Genomic DNA, 16,951 nt, shown 5'->3' with positions numbered 1-16,951 from the left:
ATCGCGCGCGCCCCACGGCCGCCCTGGGGATACAGAGGGGTGGCGTGAGATGCTCGCGGAGCTGCGGCTGGTTCAGAGTGGATGGGCAGAGTTCCCCTCTGAAATCTCATGAAGATCGGTCTCCCACTCTCCACCGAAGTGCTCAATGGCCTGCACACGCATACAATTTTGATGCAGTTTTTTGTTTTTTGTTTTGTTTTTTTAGCTCACCAGAAACTCAGAGAGTAAAGAAATACTGTTAAAGGAAGTTCCTAAACTAGGCAGACAGTACAACCCTGTATGGTTTTCTCGGTGCAAGGGTTAGAAACAAAACCGATACCAAGCAAGGAAGGAGGCCAGCCAACGTCGTTGGTCAACAGGTTGGCCAATTCTTTCCTTCATTTATCCCTCTGAATACCTAGGTGCCAGCCTGAGATAGGCACTGGATTACCACAGGGGTAAACAAGAGCAGGGCCCCTGCGGTCACAAAGACAGCCTAGTGGGAAAGCTTGTCATTAACCGAGGAAACATGCTATTGAAGGGATAACTAAAAACTGAACACAGATCTGTGAGACCCTGACAGCTACAGGGGTTCAGGATGTAATCCGGGAAGGCTTGCCTGAAGAAGTGGCATCTGAGCTGAGACCTGGAGGATGACATTAACTAGGCAAGGAGGAAAACCATGTGCTAAGTGGTCTCCCACAGAAGGGAACATGATGTATTGGAGGAATTTAAGGAAGGCTAGTGTGGGTAAAGAGCGGAGAACGGCGTGAGGGATGATGGGAAGTGGGGCTAAAGGAGGAGGCAAGGGTCATATTACTCAGGGTATTATAGGCCAGAGGCCTTCAAACACTTTTTGAGAAGGCCCCTAATGAGAAAAGTTTGATGAAATAATTCTTATGCTTATGATTGGCATTGCAATTTCATATTTCTGTTCTACTTCACTTTTTTAAAAAAGTGCTGGTGTTGACCCACTAAATTGTTTCTGTGAGCGCTCATGACCTGCAGTTTGGAAAAAATATTGTAAATCATGTTGAGGATTTTCATCTTTTAAAGGTGGTGACTCGATTCTTTTTGCTATCAGGGAAGAGACTGGTAGATTGAAGTGGCACAGAATAAATGGGTGGCTCACACCTGTAACCCCAGCACTTTGGGAGGCTGAGGCAGGTGGATTACCTGAGGTCGGGAGTTCGAGACCAGCCTGGCCAACATGGTGAAACCCGTCTCTACAAAAAACACAAAAAATTAGCTGGGTGTGGTGGCGGGCACCTGTAATCCCAGCTGCTTAGGAGGCTAAGGCAGGAGAATCACTTGAACCCGGGAGGTGGAGGTTGCAGTGAGCCAAAATTGTGCCACTGCACTCCAGCCTGGGCAACAGAGCCAGACTTTGTCTCAAAAAAAAAAAAAAAAAGAAAGAAAGAAAAGAAAAGAAAAACACCCCAGAATTGCCACAATCCAGATGAGAGATGGTAGCTTGGACTAGGGTGGTAGGATGGTGGCAGCAGAGATAGGGTCAAGGCAGCTACCCAGGGCCAGGGCCTGTGCTCATCTTACGATGTCATCTGTTTCCCCAGTGTGCCACTACAGGGCCTGAGACCAGAGCCTGTTGATTCTTGCCTAAGCTGGCACAGCCAGTGAGTCCTGAGACAGATTTGGAACAGGTCTGTCTGCTTCCCAAGCCTGGCCTTTTCTTTTAACTCAGCACATCTGTAAGGTGAGCCCATAAAGAAGGAAGCTATTCAAGAGATTATACATTGGAACTTAAGAATAAATTTCTTACAGATTTTAATTCCGGAAAATGTTGACTACGTTTGGTCCCAGAAATGAAACCAAAGTTTGTATCTTAGTTTTTTTAAAAAAGGAGGGGACACATTTAGTGTGATGTCACAGAAGAGGCTAGACTTGAAGTCCCCTTTGATCTGGATGATGACCCTGATCATCTGGTACTAGTATCTCAGTCATCTCATCCTTGTAGGTTTCAATCAAGTCTTCCCACAGGGACAGTGCTGCTCCTGGGATGCTGGGAGGATTATAGATTTTATAGGATTTTAAAAATATTTACATTATTTTATAAGGTTGAATATAGGGTTCCCCAGCGTTGACTTACGATGTCTACCATAAAGATATATAAACACAGTTGAACAACTAGAAATCAATCCCTCTGTTCTCTGAGTTCTTTAAACATGTATCTGTTATGATACTCATCATGGTACAGTGTTAATGATCCCTGTATCTGTCTTCTTTATTAAATCATGTACTCCTAGGGACAAAGGTGGTTGGTGGATCCCAGTAGCTACCACAGAATCTGGAGTGATTAGATGCCAAATATGATTATGTTGTATTTTAACAAATGCAGAAAGTATAATACATCATTGGCCTTTATGACTGAAGTATTTATAAGACTTTAATTCACTTTCTCAAAATGTCTTGATCCCTGCGCTCCACCTTTGATAAGCATAAATATCTCTGCCACTCAGTCCCTGTGGCAGACTCTAGTTTTTTCCCCAGCCCTCTGTCAGTGACTGACACACATGTAACACTGAACATTTGTACATCCCACAGCCAGGATGATTTTGTTTACTTTATTTTCCTTAGTTTATAGTACAAGACAATAGATTTTTCTTCCATGTGCTTGCCTTCCACAGATAAAATATTACTTTTGCAAATTACAAATGTTCTCACCCCAAGATTCTGGAACAAACTACAAGGTAGGAGTGCCTCGATCTAATTAACATATTTGCTAACTGCTGATTTTAGGGGAAAACTGTCTTTAGCAGCATCTGTATGTGTAAAACATGTAGGTCCATCAATAATTCACTGCTGTCTCTACATTTGGTCACTGACTCTCTTCTCACAGGGAAAGAGAGTTTTTGAAACAAACCAGATCCTCTTAGGTCTCTGCACTCAGACCCAGCCAAAGCTAACATCGTTCCATAGCCTTCAGCAAAGGCTTGAGGATGAAAAGTAGTGGCTGGTGTGGAATAAAACATTTGACATGCACTTCTGTGGTTTCGTTGGTTCTGTCCAAAGTTATTTAAAAATATGAGCCCAACTAGACGCTGCTTTCCCCTGCCTCACTGCTCTGATGATAATTGCATCCCTACCATCACACCTTTGACCAAGACATCCTCATTTGTCATGCCCAGTTTTTATCCCGTCGTCCCTTCTAATCCACTCTCCAGCTGGGATGACTTCCTAACATAAATCTGATGATGTCACCCTACTTTTACAGCACTTAATCACTCTCCATTTGCCTTGGGATGCAGCCTGACATACTAGCTGACTTCCATGACCCCAGAGACCTGGCCTTTCCCTCTCAGGCCTCATCTCTGTCCACTCCCACATTGCCCACATGCTCAGCTTCTTGTGTTTCCATGAATGCACAATGTTCTCTCTTTTGTTTTGTTTTTGAGACAGGGTCTCTCTCTGTCACCCAGGCTGGAGTGCAATGGTGGAATGACAGCTCACTGCAGCCTCAACCTCATGGGTTCAATCGATCGTCTCAGCTCACCCTCCTTAGTAGCTGCAGCTACAAGTGTGCGCCACCACATCGGCTAATTTTTGTATTGTTTGTAAAGACAGGGTTTTGCTATATTGCCCAGGCTGGTCTGGAACTCCTGAGCTCAAGCGATCCATCTGCCTTGGCCTTCCAAAGTGCTGGGATTACAGATTTGAGCCACTGAACTCAGCCTGATGCTCTCTCTAGTCTTTGAAACTTTGCATCATAAACTACTTCCCTTGTCCTGGAATTCTCACCACCCATTCTCATCCCTTTGCTCATTTCCAATGCAGTTTTCCAATGCAATAGCAGTGGGATCATTGTGGGCAGAGGAACACTGCTTAAGAAAATGCCTATGTGTAGGAGGCGACAAAGAGAGATAGACACATTCTCTTTCATGGTTTGCAATGTTAACTTCCATAAGGTTCAGGCAACTAAATAAAATTAGAAAAAAAAAAAAAGCACATTGGTAGATATTAAGAAACACCTTCCCTTGTAGAGGTGAGATGAGGGTATTCTGAAGACGAAGCAGGAGGGGAGCAGAAAATCCTAGTGGTTCATGCTTAGACCCAGGAGGTTCTTGGTTTGTAACCATGGAGGTTTACGATTTGTCTAAAAAGGCTTTATTAAGAAAAATGAAAAGGAGCAGAAGGAACCATGACATTGGCTATGTCCATTGACATATCTATTGAATTCTTAGGCTTGCTACCTGGTTCCCCTGGGTCCAAATTTTGGCCACCAGGGGTGACTAGATGACTTGTCATTATTGCTTGTGACCCCTTGAAGATGCCTCTTCCTGGTGCTTCCTTCCACCTCCCACCAAGAGCTCCGCCTACATTTCCAATGGCATCTAGATGGCGGACTCAGTTTCTGGGCCTTTTGCAGGCCCGTCCCCCTCACGTTGCCCAATGCAGAGTGAGCCCTTGTCCCTTGCAGCAAGTTTTGCTATTAAAGTCACTGGGCATTTGAGGCCTTTGTCTTTGGATTATTAATCTGCTCTGCATGTACCCAGGACCCAACAATGAGGGCATCTGTTGCAAATCTAATATTAGCAACAAACTCAAGTCACATCATCTTGTATAAAGAGAATATTGAGGGAGAAACATTTGATCACTAGCAGAGACATGGCAGCATTGAACAAGGAGCTCTGTCAAATGCTTGGCGTTCTATTATTCAGGGGAGGGAGGGGAGGAGGGGAGGGAGAAGACTGAAGAGTGTAAGCCTTTCTTTCTTCCCATCTGTTCAGCTCTCCCAGGGCAATATGACATACTCTGCACAACTCGTATAATATTTGACCCCAGGTCAGACATAGAGGTCCACTGTGACCCCAGGACTTGTGACACACAGAGGACTTGGATGGTGCCATTAGCAACAGCCACTTATGGGCCTGGGCATAGGAGGACATTCCTTTGGCAGAGGATCTGCCTGACTAACAAGCCCAGAACAAGTCACCTGAATTAAAAACCTTTGGACACATGACTCTGAAGACCCCAGGTGTTTTACCTTTTCTACCAGTGCCAGAAGTAGAGTGAGATTATTTAAGTTAGTCTCCATGGCTTGGGGCAACTTCCCAACCCAAATGGGTCATTTAGAAAACAGGGAATGTTTCAGAGGTCAGTGGGCCAACAGGTCAATTTGGCCAGCAGGGCTTCTAAGTTTTTTGAATTAGCTGCCAACATTGAAAAACCTAAAGATTTAAAAAAAGAATTCCAAGTTCCAAGCTTCTCTTGAATATTCAAAAAAATGGCAGCCACATGGCCCTCATCCCCACATAACAACAGTCACCCCCACTGCCCAAGTCCTTGGCCTTATGATGAGGCAGGAGCCATTGTCCTGACAGCAACACTCACTTAGATAACTTGCCAGAGCCTGCTGGGATTTTGGATTTTCCACCAGGCGTCAAGAGTCTCACATGAGAGGTTGAGAGTAGATCTCTGGTCGAGTTTTCTCCAACCAAGCAACCTCTGGATGCTGTGAGCAGTGGGCAAAAACAGAAAAGCAAGAGAAGGACCTCATTTCAAGGAAAAACAAGCTTCCACCACAGAAAAGCCAAGCCCAGTTGGCACAGTGACTTGAGTGAGAGAGACACGGCCAGCCAGTACAGCTTGGATGCTGTGAAGTGCAACACAGAGAAAGAGAAACGTTGGCCGACAAGCCTGTCCCAGCCTTGTCACATGTCCTCTTAGCTGGAATGAAGACGGGGGAAGGGTGGGTGTGGGGAGAGAAGAATGTGCCCTCTTCATGTCCCTTTGTACTTCCACTTCCTTTAGGGCCTGAAAAGAAGGAAAACAAACCAGAACTCTCACTGGCAGTTGCTGAACAAACTAGACTCCCATCTGTGCCTGCAGCCAAACTCCCCATGGACCAAATGCTAGATGGGTGGTTCTCAACCCTCAGTGCATGTTAGTGTCACTCAGGAAGCTTTTAAACCCTTGTACTCCTGCCAATTAAAACAGAATTTCCCGGGGGGGGGGCGGGGCAAGGGGATGGGGGGGGGCCCAGGCATCAGTATGTTTCAAATATGATTCTAATGGGAAGCCGAGGCTGAGAACCAATGTGCCAGAGCAGTGCTTCTCAACCATAAACTTGTCCTTGATTCACCTGGGAGGATTAGTTAAAAATGCAGATCTGAGTCATAGGTCAGGGCTGGAGTCTGAGCTTCTGCACTTCTAACAAGCTTGCAAGTGATGCCCATGCTGCAGGATCCCAGCCCATACTTTGGTGACAAGGAGCTGGAGCACCTGTGCTTTGTCATTCTCTCTTCAAGTACTTCCATAGGGAAGATAGCGGGTCTATCACCTCTAAGCCTGAAAGTAACAACAGCAATAGCAATAAAAGTAATGATATTACTACTAAAGTAATAATAATAAAAACATCAATAATAGCAAGACTTTGATGTGTGTTTCTTCCTGCCAAACACTGTGGTCAAGTTACACTTTTAAAAAATATTCAACAAGAATAATTGCTCATTCTTCTCTTGAGTTCTTTACTACTCAAAGTGTCTTACTTATATTAGCTTTTTAGACTTCACAACAACCCTTATTGTCCTGGGTGCTGCTGTTATCATTCCATTTTAGGGAAGAAGGAGCTGAAGTACATAGAGATGAAGCTGCTTGCCAAGGCCACCCAGTTTACAAGCACAGAGCTGGGTTTAGACACAGAGTGTATACTAGTAATGACCCTGCTACTCTGTCTGTCCAGGCACTTGGGCCTTGTAGTTGTGAGTCACTTGCCCACAGTCATGCTAATCAATAGTGGAGCTAGGGTTCAAGACTCCGTTGGCTTTACTTGCAGACTGAGCTATCGGGAGAGGAAATGAATGAGGTATAGGAAGTGCTGGACACAGTTCTTGGCACATCATGGATACTCATAATTTATTCCTTTATTCCTTTTTCCCACTCGCCTAGAGCATTCCTTGGGGCTGTCTTAGTCAGCTCAGGCCTCAGTAACAAATTTCCTTGGGGCTTAAATAACAAACACTCCTTTCTCACAGTGCTAAAGCTGGGAAGTCTGAGATGTAGGTGTCAGCATGGTCGGCTCTTGATGAAGGCCCTCTTCCTGGTTTACAGACAGCCACCTTTTTGGTCTGTCCTCACTTGACAGAGAGTGAAATCTCTCTTGTATCTCTCCTTTTAAGGGCATTAATCTCACCCATAAAGGCTTCACCCTCATGACCTAAAAACCTTCTGAAGACCCCACCTGCAAATACCATCACTTGGGGATTAGGGTTTCAACATATGAATTTTGGTGGGACATGTTCAGTATATGGCAGGGGGCTGGATAGTGGGAAGAGAGAATGGAACATAGCAAATGGCATTTAAATGACCCTGCTCCCTAAAGGAGCCAAGTAATGTCAGTGGCACGGACAGAGGAAGGGAGAGGGTTGACAGTAAGTCACACCAACTTCCTAGAGTGAGGCAGCCAATGGGGTGATCAAACCCAGCCCCCATATCTCTGCAGGCTCATCCTGTGCCTGGCAGAACTGGCAGGAAAGGAATATAGGTACCCTAAGGCAGCCATTGCTACCAAGAAAGGTGATCTGTGTCCATTTGTCAAGCATGATTGGGAGAAAGTGATCAAAAGGGCTGCAGTGAAACCAGGAATGGACTGAAGCAGCTCTGAGAGTCCATGTAGCTTTGGCACTGAACTTGAGGCTGACTGCTCCCAACAGAAGACACATTTCTCCAGGGGTTCTAAAACTAGCAGCATGGAGGACAGCCTGGATATTGCTATGGTTTCTTAGAAGAAGCTGTAGCATGGTGAGAGTGCCTAACTCCTTGTCTGTGTCTGCATCCAAGCTGACTATAATCTCTGTCTTATGTTCTATCCTTAGCATCTAGTACAGTGCCTAGCGTGGAGAGAGTGCTTAATTAACAATATTTGTTGAAAGAATTAATGAATGAATGGATGGATGAATGAATGAAAATCTTTTATTGAAATATGAGAAAGGATTTATTCTCTGGCTCTTCAAGTTATTTCAACCCCTGCTTAGTACTAGTTATATTATTTTAAAAAATAATGTGAAAGTAATAATGCTATAAGAGGGAACTATTTATTTTAGCTGTTTCTTATTATGCTAGCCCTTTTTTTCACTTTTATTGAGGTTTTAGGTCATTTATTCATTTAATCAACAATATTCATTGACTTCTCACTGCACAGAAAAAAAGACAACAACCAATTGTATTAATCTGATCTAATCAACAATATGAAACTATAGATAAAATAAAGTACTTACAATTTTAGATGGCCATGTGTAAGTACAGTTAAGGTAATATCATCATGAGAGGCAAGGTTAGGCCACTTGGTTCCTAAGGAGTTTCTCAGGTGGGAGAAACTTATGCAGTAGACACTTGATATTCATAAGGAATGGATCCTGAGATCTTTGCAAATTCCTAATCCTAGCACTTTTCTAAATATTATCCTCATCTGGAGCCAGGGTTTTCCAGTGCATAGCCTTAATACTCCAAATCTATTGCCTGTTTGACTCTCATACCTGATCTCCCACCTAGCGCTGTCTTTCCAGGAAATTCCTACTGCAGGCTCTGATTTGAGATTGCTCATAAGCAGCTGAAATATCTGTTGTTAACTTAGTGAATGCCAGGGATCTGCTGTGACTGCTAGAGTCCAATCCAATTAGACAGTAGTATGAAGTGCCTGGTAGGAGTCAGATACATGTCATGCTAGCTGACACAGCAGGGAACCAAAAAGTATAATTCCTCCTCTCATAAGATTTGCATCTGGTAGGAAAGAGAGCCATTCACAGGGTTGGTTGTGAATTATGAGTGCTTTCAAAGGCTCTGTGGTCCCCAAGTTCCTCCACCCCCTGCTTACCTGAAACATCAACCACTCCAACTGCTCAGGAGTTTCTGGAGGAGTGTGCATTAAGTGAGTTAAGACATTTATGCTTGCTTCATCCCCACATTCAGATCCCTGCCTTGGCTCCTACTCCCTCACTCTTACATGCCAGCCCCTTTGCTAATCTGTGAGCACATGTTCCTATCTCAGGGCATTTGCACTTGTCCCTCTGCCCACAATGATGCCCCATTCCCATGGTCACAGGCTCAAGGACCACATCCCCCAGAGGTTTCTCTAGCTATCCTATCAGATAAAGCAGCCTCTGTTACTCTCTAACCCCTTACTCTGCTTTATTTTTCCTCATAGCCCTTACAATTACTTGACATGTTATTATGTATCACTCTTGATAATGAGAATAGATGCTCCAAGAGAGTTGAAACTTATCTTTTTCACTGTTGTGTCCCCAATTTCAAGAACAGAGCCTGGAACAGTAGGTTCTCAGTAAATATTTATTGAATGAGTAAATGAATAAATGGGTCCTGAAATACATAGAGAGACACAATGTGAATCTTTTAAGAAGAGGCTCTGAGGGATGGGTCAAAAAAATAAAAGATTTTGGCTGGGCACAGTGGCTCACACCTGTACTCCTAGCACTTTGGGAGACCAAGGGGGGGCGGATCATGAGGTCAGGAGCTCGAGACCAGCCTAACCAACATGGTGAAACCCCCCTCTACTAAAAATACAAAAATTAGCCAGGTGTGGTGGCACGTGCCTGTAATCCCAGCTACTCAGGAGGCTGAGGCAGGAGAATCTCTTGAACCCAGGAGGCAGAGGTTGCAGTGAGCAGAGATTGTGCCATTGCACTCCAGCCTGGGTGACAGAGCAAGACTCCATCTCAGAATTAAATAAATAAACAAAAGATTGTGATGAGAACAGGAAAAGATGCCCTCAGAGATACACAGGCCTGAGCGTGGTACTTTTTTGGGTGGAGGGCCCTGAACTATTAGGACACAAGGAAACTGAATGCCAGGATACCAGTAGTACAAATATTACATTTTTGTAAGGTGGTACCTCTAACAATGACACCCTTTCCCTACAGCGCTCAGGTTTTCCCCTGCTTTGTCTACCTGAAACTGCTTATCTCCATAACATCCAGCACTTGCTGCGGATTAGTGAGAAGGGTTCCCAGGTGTAACCCCGACAGTTGCGACAAATCAGTGGCAGTGAGGAGCAACAAGAGAATGTTAGAAATTTCATCTTGAAAGGCTGGTGAGCAGAGTGGGATCCTCAAGGCAGCTGGAGTGAGGGGCTAATCATTAGCCTGGTTCTATTCAACTCATATGGGTTTCCTTCCCACTTATCTCTGCAGCCAATTCCTAGCAACTGTTTGTGGTTTTCTACTTAAAGCAATGATAGGTAACTAAAACACTGAGCAAAATCCCAACTTCTAATTTCTATATGGTCACAGCTTGGTGAAATAAATGTCAGGGTGAAGTTATTTCCAAATATCTGGAAAGGACTTCTCACACATACACAAAATAGTTAGTGTAATAGTTAATCTTTACGAATAATTTAGTGTGGCCAGGTAGTCAGTCAAAACCTATAGTTAAAATTTTAAAATAAATCTTAGAGTCAAGACCTGAACACCAACCTCTACAAGTGTGCATTCAAGTACAGTTTCTAATGCACATCTTACAAATGTGGGCTTATAAGTAATAATAGCCAACATTTAGCACAAATTGTGTTTGCTTTGGTCTGAACTTGTTGTGTGCCAACTCTAGCACAGGTGCAAATAGTTAAGAGCTCCCTTTGCCCAAATAAGGAAGTGGAGAGCCAGAGGAAAGAGATGATTTACTGAAAGATTGCTCAATAAGCTAGTGAAGGAGTTCTGAAGAAAGGTTGGCTCTTCTGGCTCCTGATTGTTTTTGAAATCTTGACCTTGCCTTGGCAACATTGCAACAAGGCCAAGTACAACAAGGAGAGGAATTTGCAAATAAGTATATGTGAACTTTTGTACAAATACGTGGGTAGATCATGAGAAAAAAAGAAGTTTCCTACTAGTGAAAGTAATAGGTAGAAGACAGTTTGGCAGTTCCTTATAAAACTAAACATACTCTTACCATATAATCCCACAAACGAGCTCTTTGGTATTTACCCAAATGAGCTGAATATTTTCCTCCACACAAAAGCGTGCACATAAATGTTTACATCATTTTTATTCATAATTGCAAAACTTGGAAGCAACCAAGATGTCCTTCAATACATGAATGAATAAATGAACTGTGATACATTCAGACAATGGAATATTATTTGGCAATAAAAAGAAAGGAGCTTTCAAGCCACAAGACATGGTGGAAATTTAAATGTATATTACTAAGTGAAAAAAAGCCAATCTGAAAGGCTATATACTCTGTGATTCCAATTATATGACATTGTAGAAAAGGCAAAACTATAGAGGCAGTAAAAACAGTAGTGGTTGCCAGAGGTTAAGGAGGGATGAATGGGTGGAATGCAGAGGATGTTTTAAGGCAGTGAAACTACTCTGAATGATACTATAAGAGTGGATACTTATCATTATAAGTCATTTGTCCAGACTCAAAGAACGTGCAACACCAAGACTGAATCCTAATATAAACTATGAGCTTTGGGTGATAATGGTGTGTTCATCGATTGGTTCATCAGTTGTAACAAATGCACCACTCTGGTGGAGGATGTTGCTGAGGGAGGCTATGCATATGTGGGGACAGGGTCTATAGAAGAACTCGAACTTCTGCTTAGTTTTGCCATAAACTATTCTAAAAATAAAACTCATTAATTAAAAAAGTAATGGGTAGGGCTATGGGAGTGGTGGTGAGGACAGTGGTATAACTGAGCATCACAGAAATAAAGGATATGAGAGTAGGTCTTTGCCCTCGGGCTTATCCTAGAGGTAGGGAGAATGCATAGATGCGCATAATTCTTGCTCAAATCTATCGAGCACCTCCTACTTGCCTATCACATTTACATCGCACAATATCTTCACGAAAATCCTGCACTGTAATTTTGGCCCAGAGAAAATCAACGATTTTTTTCTGAAAGTCACATGACCACAAAGTGGCACGGCCAGATTCAATTGCTGTTCAGCTGGCTCTACATCCAGTTTTCCTCTGTAACTAACTGCTGGAAAGGTAAAAGTGGTGACTAAGGGAAAGGTTTGCTTTTCTAAACACATCACGCTTCAGAATCAACTTTGTATGCATGATACACAGCACGCCAATGGATGGGCTGAGTTTGTGACGAGAGGGAAAACATAAAACCACATCATCATTTATTTATTTCACCATTAAAAGAAAAATAAGAGGCTGTGAGGGAGGACATGATGGAAGGATTAATTAACAGAGAATCATTATTACTATCCAGAGTAATTGCCTTCCTAGAATTTCTCATAACAAGGATGCAAGTTCATCTGTAATGGACAAACAGAGGCATACGTTCCTGGGAGTCTTTGATAGCGAGGAAGGAAACCCTCGGCAGCTCTGGAGCCATGCCAGGGAAGCTTGCTGCACAGCTGGGTGCCAATATAAGGAGTGGCTTGGGCCCAGGGAAATCTATCTTGGTTCATCACAGTCACCACTTTGGCACAGGCCTCTTAACCCTTCATGTACTGATGGGAGGACTCAAGTGGCAGGAAGAGGCAGAAGTGCAGGGGAACAGAGGGGAAAGCAGCGGGAGAACTCAGAGTAGAAAGCTGCATGCTTTCAGGACTGGCCTTTAGCTTCATCTCAACACTTCTGTTTTGTGGCAGCCAATCTGAGAATCTAGTTCAGCAGTATGAACTGCTTTCATAGGGCCCTCCACTACAGTTACTTAAACCTTTTTAACTTTTTATCTCAGATGTTGTTACAACAGAGTTTTCTCCACCCTTTGAATACCACCTAAGGGACTGATTGTCTTCTTTGGCCAATGGCAAGGCTCCAGTCCCCAGAGACATTACCTAACCCACTAACCTGAGGCCCATCTTACATCAGGAGGCCTAATAGGAGGTGGGCGGAGCTTCTCCCACACAGTACCCTAACAGTGGACATTCTCTCCAACATCCAGAACCTTACTCCATAGTTCTGGTTATACTGTGAAAAGAGAAATCCCTCTCTGAACATCCTTTCCAGCACCCAATAAGGAATAGCACAGAGCCTTTGTTGTAACTAAGTTCCCCAGACCCCTCTAGACCCAAGCAGGCTTCCTCAAGTCTCCTTTCTTCTCTGTAGTACATGGCTGGGACTAGGCCCATCTTCTTCACCTCTTTCTATGTTCACCCACCTTATTCTTTAATTTCCATCCTGGTGGAAGAGGGAGTTAAAATCTCCCTACCTGCCTACTTCCTTGCTACTCCAAAGGGAGAACAAAGGCTTCACTCCTTACTGCTGCAGGGAAGCAGAAGTCAATACACACACATACACACTTACACAGACAGACACACAATTTTAGTACCTTACAAAGCTCTTGTCTGAATGTCGTTAGACTAATTTTCCACTCCCGTCTCAGATGGTAATTATAGGTCCTTGTTATGGTTTAGAATATTTTCCCCTCCAAAACTCATAGCTCACTGCAGCCTTAAACTCCTGGACTCCAGGGATCCTCTCACCTCAGCCTCCTGAGTAGCTAGGAATACAGGCATGCGCTACCACGCCCAGCTTGGGAACTTAAAAATAGTGTTGATACCTACGACCTACTTCCAGAGATACTGATTTAATTGGTTGAGAACCAGCAACCTATGGAGAACAGTGGTTTTCAAACTTTAGTGCATATTATAATCACCTAGGGAGCTTGTTAAACCAGATTGCTGGGTCCTATCTTAGAGTTTCTAATTCGGTAGGTCTGGGAAGTGAGGCCCTAGAATTGGCCTCACCAATTCTGGAATTTTCTAACACGTTTCCAGGTGATACTGATTCTGCTGTTGCAAGGAGGGGAACGACACTTTGAGAAACACTGATGTTTCATATCAAGTTCCCACAGGAGAATCACAATGGAGTTTTCTACATCCTTGCTACTTAAAGAATGGTTCATGACCAGCAGCACTGACAATACCTGGGATTTTATTAAACATGCAGAATCTCAGGCCCCAGACCAAACTCACTGAATTGAAATCTGCATTTTAACATGATCCCCACAGGATTCAAATGTACATTTCTGTTTGAGAACCACTGTTCTGGGTTTCTGAAGCAAATCCATGCTGTATTTAGTAGATAATTCTCCTCTTGAGTAAATGACAGTTCTCCACTGGAAGCTCTTCACTTGCTCTTGGGCCCTGGCAGAGATAAAAAAAAACTTGACCATAGGTGAGCATATGACCTGAGCCTCCCATCATGAGCTGGGTGATGACTGACCCAACAAGACACAAAGTGAGTCACAGCTGCCAGCTCTCTGCCCTCAAGCAGAAATAAGACTGAAATGACCAAGATGGGACATGTTCTGAAGACACAAGTAAATCACATAAGCAGATGACTTATACTCCCCAGCATGCCTGCTCTTGCCACACTGCTATCCTCTTCCAATCTTCACATATAGCCTTGTAGGGAATTCTCTGGTGAGCAATTAATTGAGGAAGAAAAATTATCAAGCTCAGTTACAAATGGCTGTGCATAAGTGGCTACAACCATTAGCGTGGGTCATGGTGGCATTATAACCTACACAGTATGTCCCTGAGCAATTCTGGAGAAGGGAAAAACCGTTCAAGGGGTAGAACTTTCAGTATCTCATCTTGTTATCCACTTCTCCTGGAAGAGGAACACCAAGAATAGCTAAGCCACTCTTGATGAAGACAAGATGAGAGAACTTGCTTTATTAGATATCAAGGTTTATTATAAAGCTGAAGTAATTAAGACAGTATTAGGTGCAGGCATGGAAAAAATATACTAATAGGGGCCAAGGCAGACAGATCACTTGAGCTCAGGAGTTCAAGACCAGTCTAGGCAACATGGCAAAACCTCATCTCCGCAAAAAATACAAAAGTTAGCTGGATGTGGTGGTGTGTGCCTGTAGTCCCAGCTACTTGGGAGGCTGAAGTGAGATGATGACTTGTGCCCAAAAATCTTCAGTTAGCCAAGATCACACCACTGCACTCCAGCCTGGGCAACAGAACAAGATTCTGTCTCTGTCTGTCTCTGCCTGTCTCTCTCTCTCTATATATATATAACTACATTATATATATTTATATATTATATATAAGTATACATAATATATAATATATGAAATATAAATAAAATATATTTTAGACTATGTATAAATTTGTTCTATTTATACAAAATTATATATATTAATGTTATATATTATAGAGACTATCTTTTATATCTTCTATATATAATACCTACATCTTTATATGTGTATGTGTATACATGTATATATACACACACGGTATGTATATGTATATGTATATATCTCAATAGAAATAAATAGTGAATCCAGAAGTAAACTTACCCAGTATGGATACTAATATATGGTAGAGGTGGCAGATTAGATAGGAAGGGAGTTTTCAATAAATAGTGCTTAGAAAATTGATATCCAATCTAGAACTAGAAATACCATTTGACCCAGCCATCCCATTACTGGGTATATACCCAAAGGACTGTAAATCATGCTGCTATAAAGACACATGCACACGTATGTTTATTGCGGCACTATTCACAATAGCAAAGAGTTGGAACCAACCCAAATGTCCAACAACGATAGACTGGATTAAGAAAATGTGGCACATATACACCATGGAATACTATGCAGCCATAAAAAATGATGAGTTCGTGTCCTTTGTAGGGACATGGATGAAACTGGAAAACATCATTCTCAGTAAACTATTGCAAGGACAAAAAACCAAACACCGCATGTTCTCACTCATAGGTGGGAATTGAACAATGAGAACTCATGGACTCAGGAAGGGGAACATCACACTCCAGGGACTGTTGTGGGGTGGGGGGAGGGGGGAGGAACAGCATTAGGAGATACACCTAATGCTAAATGACGAGTTAATGGGTGCAGGAAATCAACATGGCACATGGATACATATGTAACAAACCTGCACATTGTGCACATGTACCCTAAAACCTAAAGTATAATAAAAAATAAATAAATAATAAAAAAAAGAAAATTGATATCCAAGTAGGAAAAAAATTGTTAGATTTTTACCTCACCACATGCACAAAAATCAATTTCAGTTGTGTTAAAGTCCTAAATGCTGAAAGACAATACTATACTGAGTATAGGAAATAATATATGAAACTATCTTTACTACCTCAAATTAGAAAACAAGACACATAAAACACTAACCACAAAATGTTTGAAGAATTTAGCTACATTAGTGTAAAAACAACTCATCAAAAGACATCATAAAGTGAATTAAAAAACAAGCCACAGAATGGGAAAATGTATTTATAGGACATAAAGACAAATAAGAACGAGATACATAGAAAATACCTTTAAATTGTTAAGAAAAGACAGGTGACCCAATAGGAAGGTGGACAAATTATTGAAAAGGCATTTTCACAAAGGAGGATATCCAAGTGGCTAAAAAACAAACAAATAAAAAGGTACAACTTTTTGGTAATCAGGGTAAAGAAAATTAAAACCAAATGAAACACCACTATATACCCATCAGATTTGCAAATATTAAAAGGTCTGACATTAACAAGTGTTAATGAGGATGTAGAGCAAGCGGAATTCTCATCAACTGATGATAATAGTATATATTGGTAGAACTACTTTGGAAAATAGTTGAAAATTATGTAACAAAATTGAATATGTACTTGATCTATAACCCAGCAAATGCACTTTTGGGATTGATACCTGAAATGTATATACACATGTACATCAGGTTATATGTATAAAAATATTCATTGCTTCCTTATTCAGAATAACTAAAATGGGAAACAACCCAGATGTCCATCAATAGAACAGTAAAAACTGAATTATGATTTATTCATTAGTAAAACACTACACAGCATCAAAAATAAACTCAGCCACATGCAACAATACAGAGAATCTTAAAGACATAATATTGAGCAAAATAATCAGTACACACAAAATTCCACTTATACAAAACTCAAAAACAAAATTAAGCAATATTTTTAGAAATGCACTTATAAATGATGACTGACCCACTATCAAGGAAAGTAACATTGCTCTGAAAGTTCTGGAAATTCTTGATTTTTC

Source organism: Symphalangus syndactylus, chromosome 6, assembly GCF_028878055.3.
Source record: "Symphalangus syndactylus isolate Jambi chromosome 6, NHGRI_mSymSyn1-v2.1_pri, whole genome shotgun sequence".
Taxonomy (NCBI): domain Eukaryota; kingdom Metazoa; phylum Chordata; class Mammalia; order Primates; family Hylobatidae; genus Symphalangus; species Symphalangus syndactylus.
This window is presented reverse-complemented; position numbering follows the sequence as displayed.